The following is a 7,128-nucleotide window of genomic DNA, read 5'->3' as shown; positions in this document are numbered from 1 at the left end:
CAGATAATTTCTGCATAAAGATCCCCAGATCAAGGTTTAACATTTCTAGGCAATTCCTTTTAGGCTAGCTCATCAAAAAAGGAAATGGAGAACCCTGGCTGACTTCAGAGTCACCTATACTGTGGAAGAAAGGAGAGTGACTAAAATCAGACCATATTGTCCTCAAGGAGACCTATAGTCACAATATTTTATTTGCATTCTGCTACACATGCTGAGCACACTGAAACCCAAACAGAAGTCTCAGGGGAGATAGCATGCAGTATTTTGAAACTCTCCCCATATATATTACCAAACATGATGCCACAAGATTTATTCATACATTTTTGAGTATTTGAATAAAAGCCATGGCTGCCTACTGACCCTCTGGAGTTTCAGAAGATGGAGGAGATCTATATTTTGATGATCAGTATGTCAGTTGTCCAAGGATACCAATTATGAAAGTTAACTACTGAGCTATAATTTCAACCTAGTAGACTACAAGGAAAAATGCAGTGGTATAGTAATTGAGTTTGCTTAAAAAATTGTAGTTGTGGGATATTGTTCTATCCCCAAAATCTTGTTAAATACAAGCTAACAGACTAGTAACATATAGTTGAGAGACTGTGTAGTTCATTAATCAACAAAATCACTCCAGAAAATGTATGTGTAGATGATATATTAATTACACATCTTGTTAGTTGTAGGGAACCTAGATGGACTCCAAAGGAAACAGCAAGATAGGAGTATGACAGAAGCAAGAAGTCGGGTGCTATATTCACATGAACCAGTTGTGGTTGTGTAGGAAAAGGTGAAGAACTTACAGATTAAGGATACATTGATCAGAAACTTAGCTAAAGTAGATCAAACCTATCGGCCTCAGTTTTGGCTTCTCTGGAGTCACGTGATTTTAGATAAGGCCTGGACTACATTCCATTGTTGAAAGAAGGGATTAAGGCTGAAGAAGCTGTATATCACCTTGTCTCCTGCATTCCACTGACCAGCTAGGGGAACAGTAGACTTATGTGACCAATCACAACATATAGAGGGTAGGATTTTGGAGGAATTCTTTGTCTGAAATGTATAAAAGCTGTAAGCATTTTCAAGGCTCTGGCCCTATCCTGCTGTGAAATTTGGCTCGCAGACCAAGATGGGGTCTGCTTCTTGAGAGTCTAATAAATCTGCTTTCTATGAGTGATCTCTGTAGTAGTCAATTTGGGGAGGTCTTTTTGTCCCAAACATGGTTTGGGGAGATGATTCTAGATTTCTTTTTTGAAATGCATTTTTATTGTTGTCTTTTGCTTTTGCACCACTTCTGTTTAACAACATGTCTCTATTCACAAAAAAAAATCTCTAGTAATAAAGTTCAAAAGGTATTTTTAAAACAGTTTAGTAAAAACAGACACTTTTTTTTTTTAAAAGACCATGGAATTTCACACAGTGTTCCATGACCATAATTTCCCGCCTCTGTAAAGAAGGGAAACATAACTTTTCATATCTCTTCTTAGAGGCCAAGTTTGATCACTATAATTTTACAACATTTAGTTTTGATTGATTGTTATTATCTCTCCCCCCCCCATTTTCAGTATAGTATTTATCCATTAACTTGTTTTCCTAGTACTTACTTTGTATCTTTTTATCTAAGCCCTTTCATGCTCCTTTATATTTATCATTTCTTATAAAACAGTGATATTCTATTACATTCCTAAACCACTATTTGCTTAGCTATTCCCCAGTGGAGGTATACTTTATTTCCAGTTCTTTGTTATTACCAAAAGCAATGTTTTATATATTTTGGTGTTCATAAGATCTTTTTTCCTCCCTCCTCCCATCTCTCTCTCTCTGGCTCTGTCTCTGTCTCTCTTTCTCTTTAAAATCATTGACCTCCTTGGGATATGTACCTAGTGGTGGAATCTTTAGACAAAAGGGTTTGGACATTTTAATAACTTTCTTAAAATTTCAAGTTCCTTTCCAGAATGATAAGCATAGTACATAGATCAACCAACATTGTATCAATGGGCCCATCTTTTCATAATCCTTCCAGCATTGTCTATTTCCATCTTTTTCTCTTATTATTATTGACTTGAAGCATTCTTTCTTACAGTTCTTAAAAGTCAGCAATCCTTCAGCTCTAGATTTCTTTTTTCTTTTTTTTGTTGAAGCTTTTTATTTTCAAAACATTCAAGGATAATTTTTCAACACTGACCCTTGCAAAACCTTGTGTTCCAATTTTCCCCCTCTTTCCCCTCCCCAAATGACAAGTAATCCAATATATGTTAAACATGGTAAAAATAGATGTAAATCCAATATAAACATACATATTTATACAGCTGTCTTGCTACACAAGAAAAATCAGATCAAAAAGGGAAAAAATGAAAAAGAAAATAAAATTCTAGCAAACAACAACAAAAGAAGTGAAAATGCTATGTTGTAATCCATACTCAATTCCCATGGTGCTCTCTCTGGTTGTAGATGGCTCTTATCACCACAAAATCATTGGAAGTGGCCTGAATCATCTCATTGTTGAGAAGAGCCACATCCAGCAGAATTAATCATCCTATAATCTTGCTGTTGCTGTGTACAATGATCTCCTGGTTCTACTCATTTCATTTGGCATTAGTCCATAAAAGTCTTTCCAGGCCTCTTTGAAATCATCCTGCTGATCACTTCTTATAGAACACTAATATTCCATAACATATACCATAACTTATTCAGTCATTCTCTAAATGATGGGAAGTCACTCATTTTCTAGTTTCTTGCCACTACAAAGAGGGCTGCCACAAACATTTTTTCATATGTGGGTCCCTTTCCCTTCTTTAAGATCTCTTTGGGAATAAAGCCCAGTAGGAATACTGCTGGATCAAAGAGTACGCACAGTTCGATAGCCTTTTGGGCATAGTTCCAAACTGCTCTCCAGAATTGTTGGATCAGTTTCAGCTCTATATTTCAATAACAATTGTATTCCTGTTTTTTCAGGCAAGAAATGACAAAACATAAAAGTACTTCTGATGTGATATTTTGTACTCCTGAAGATGGGAATAACAACAAAAAGGAGCTATCACTTGAGTAGTCAAAATTTGTGGGTGAATCTTAAAAGTTATTTGATATCAAGTATACAATGACTTTCTGTTTTAATTTCTCACATCCATTATGACTGGAAAAGGAAATAGTCTAGTCATGATGAGAGTGAGGGATAGACAATTAAGTACTGTCCTGGTATCTTTTAAATACTAAAGGAATCCAAGGAAAGTTCCTAACACATTGAGTGTATAATCCATGGATGAGATAGAAATCTGTGGATAAGAATGGCATAAGATGAAAGGGAAAAAAGAATTTGCAATCTGCCCCAGTGGTGAAAGAGATCGCAAAGTCACTAAAACATTGATTAATCTTCATTGAACCATAAGTGTACTGATTAAGTGGACTAGCAAATTGCTAGTCCAATTGCTTCATGCTAATGGTGCTTAACAAATAACATTCAATCTGATTTTCATTTGCAATCCACCCTAGTCTTTATTATCTTTGTATATTTATTTGAAGGATTATTTTTAGTTACTAGGATTTCCGCTTGCCCATTACTTAGTTATATCCTAGAGTGTTGATAGTAAAGCTTTGGCTAAGAGAAGTGATAATTTGCATGTGGACTTGCTTTTTGTTGTTGTTGTTGTTGTTGGGGGGGGGGAGGGAGCTAAATGTATATCTCTGAGTATATAGCTAAAACAAATTTAAAATTTTCCCTTTTGTTTTATATTATCAATGACTTGTTTCCTCTCCACCAGTTCAGTTTAAGCCCATAGTTGATCATTTTCTAGTTTATCTCAAGCCAATTGCTTTATTTATCCAAATCCACAAAACTGCTGTAAATTTATGCTTGGATTATTCCGTCCCTGCTAGTACACAGATCTTTGGGTGAGGAAATACCTGGCATGGATACTTGCAATGATATTTCAGGTGACTTGAGGCCAGATGAGTTCTGTGTATTTTGCCCTGTGAGCTTTGAATTTCTCTTTAGTGCAGCTTCTTTATAAATCCATTAGAGGGCAGTGCCCCACCACTCTGATTCACAGTTTATTTACATGCTGGGTGACTAAGTTTTAGGAAAGAAATCAATTTTGTTTATTGCCTAAAGAACTTTAGGATTTTAGAGTTTCTCATTCCCCTAAGGACATCTGCTATTGCAACTCTGACACATGCCTTTGTCTTGGTCTGTTCTTACAATCCTATGGACCATCAAATCTGATAAACTGAGCGGTAATACAAGCTAGAGGAAAATCCCATGAGACTAGTTATAGGATCTAGAACTAGAAGGAACCACAGAGATCATCTGTTCTATGCAATCTCTTAATTTACAAATGGGAAAACTGAGGTCCAGAGAAGGCGAGTCAGTAAACAAAATTGCAAGGATCCAAAGCCAGTGTTCATTGCACTCCACCATGCTGCCTCCTGTATATAGCAGAATTTAAAAAATACATCTGTACAGTGATTTGATGTATACAAAACATTTTCCATCACCACTCCCCAAACCCTTGAAAAATAAGTAATATGGTTATTATTCTTTTCATTTTGCAGAACTGAAGCTCTAAGAAGTTTAATGACTCCAGGCCACAAAACTATTTGATTGCATATCAGAGATTTAAAATCAGACTTTCTATTCCCAAGTCTAGCTCTGTTAAGGCCTACAATCTTTCTATTACATATTATTTCTGGAACAAAATTCCCAAGGGTGGCAAGATTTGTTTGTTTTTTTTTTTCTCATCCATTTCATAAAAGTCCAGAGTACCTGGATGGCCAAAATAAATGATCAGCCATTTGTCCATTGGGCTAGTCAGTTCCACTGTAACTCAACACCCCCTCCCCGCAGAGTCCACAGAAAAAAAGCTGGCAGAGATAAAGGGGATAGAAGTTATGAGACACCCCTAGTATAAAATGACTCTACTGCTAGTATCTTTACATCTCTTTGGTCATTGAGATTCTTACTTATTTTAATAATTTTAAAGATTCATGATTTTAGGATTCCTCCCACTTAGGCTGATTATAATCACTAAAAACCATCATTACCCTTTCCAATTTCCTCCTTGCTGGTGAGCTTCCCTGAACTTTAATAGACTAGGCCTTGAATGACATACACATAGCCTATTTCTTAGTCTGTAATTGAGTGCTAAATTACTAAAGCTTGTACTCTCTTAGAAAAACCCCTAGTGATGCAGTAGCACCACCACACTTTGATGGTTCCCAGCCATTATACAAGGACCTCCAAATAATTGGGACCACTAAGTTTTAGTAACTGGAACTATCCCCTGTCCAGCTCTCCCATTGTCTGGTCTTTATTTGTTTTCCAGTCTTGTTCTGGTATCCAATTTATAATAGATTACTTTATTATTTTACAAGTCTCCCTGTATATAAAGTTAAAAAAAAAGTCTCCCTGTATCCTGACTATCCTAGCTTAGGAAAATTAAAGCTCAGTAAAATTAATTCAATTCAATATTCATTTATTTAGTATCTACCATGTATCTTGCATTGTTCTAGACCCTGGAGATGTAAACAGTTCCTCTGCTCAAAAAGTTATCAAATTGTGCATACCCTTTGATCCAGCAGTGTTTCTACTGGGCTTATACCCCAAAGAGATACTAAAGAAGGGAAAGGGACCTGTATATGCCAAAATGTTTGTGGCAGCCCTCTTTGTAGTGGCTAGAAACTGGAAAATGAATGGATGCCCATCAATTGGAGAATGGTTGGGTAAATTGTGGTATATGAATGTTATGGAATATTATTGTTCTGTAAGAAACGACCAGCAGGATGAATACAGAGAGGCTTGGAAAGACTTACATGAACTGATGCTGAGTGAAATGAACAGAACCAGGAGATCATTATATACCTCAACAACGATACTGTATGAGGATGTATTCTGATGGAAGTGGATTTCTTCGACAAAGAGAAGATCTAACTCAGTTTCAATTGATCAAGGATGGTCAGAAGCAGCTACACCCAAAGAAAGAACATTAGGAAATGAATGTAAACTGCTTGCATTTTTGTTCTTCTTACTGGGTTATTTATACCTTCTAAATCCAATTCTCCCTGAGCAACAAGAGAACTGTTTGGTTCTGCACACATATATTGTATTCAAGATCTACTGTAACCTATTTAACATCTATAGGACTGCTTGCCATCTGGGGAAGGGGGTGGAGGGAAGGAGGGGAAAAATCGGGACAGAAGTGAGTGCAAGGGATAATGTTGTAAAAAAATAACCCTGGCATGGGTTCTGTCAATAAAAAGTTATTTAAAAAAAAATAAAAACGATATACAGTTCCTGCTCTTGTGGAACTTAGAAACTATTAAGAAGGATATGACATGCACATAAATATAATAGAAGAAAGAATAGGATAGGGGGAAACAAGAAATCCAAGAAAAAATGCCTTAAGAAAACGTGAGTAAAGGTTTTATTTAGTTGGGAGGATGAGAAAAAGCTTTATAGTTGAGATAGAACCTGGATTGAGATAAGTAATGTGTGGATGTATAAAGGAGAAGCAGAAAAATGCAAGGTGAGGTCAGGAAACAATTACCCATTCAATCTAGCTGGAAGACAGTGTGTGAAACAATGCTGAATAGGTTGGAGTTAGATTGTAGAGTTCCTTAAATGCCAACCTAAGGAATTTGAGTTTATCCTATAGTCAAAAGTGTCAGTCTGGTTGAATGAGTCCTATATACACCAATCCCCATTGCAGCCCAAACTACATTAAAATAAAATAATAATACAAAAAAATAAAAAATAATATAAAAATATTAACAAAATAAATATATAAATATTGTGTTAACATGTGGCTTTCTATATCAATATGGAGCCCTCAAAGATCATCATGGGCCTATATCTTTTTGAATTTGATACCACTATTATAAACAGTAGAGACTAACCAAAGGTTATTAATGAGAATAACATGTTTAATGGCTACACCAGCTAGGATATTAAACATTCAGGACTAGATTTCCTGAGATCCATAGATGCATTTCCCCAGGTTCTACAATTCTAGGTAAAAACTACTTCCTTGTATTTCCATTGACTTCCATGAAGGAGGGTTTTTCTCCCTTCATTCAACTTTCCAAATGCCTTCCTGATTCTTTTCCCCCTTGTTACATCTGTCTGTCTTAATGTTTACC

This window comes from Sarcophilus harrisii, chromosome 2 (genome assembly GCF_902635505.1).
Source record: "Sarcophilus harrisii chromosome 2, mSarHar1.11, whole genome shotgun sequence".
Classification (NCBI taxonomy): domain Eukaryota; kingdom Metazoa; phylum Chordata; class Mammalia; order Dasyuromorphia; family Dasyuridae; genus Sarcophilus; species Sarcophilus harrisii.
Note: the sequence above shows the minus strand (reverse complement) of the source record.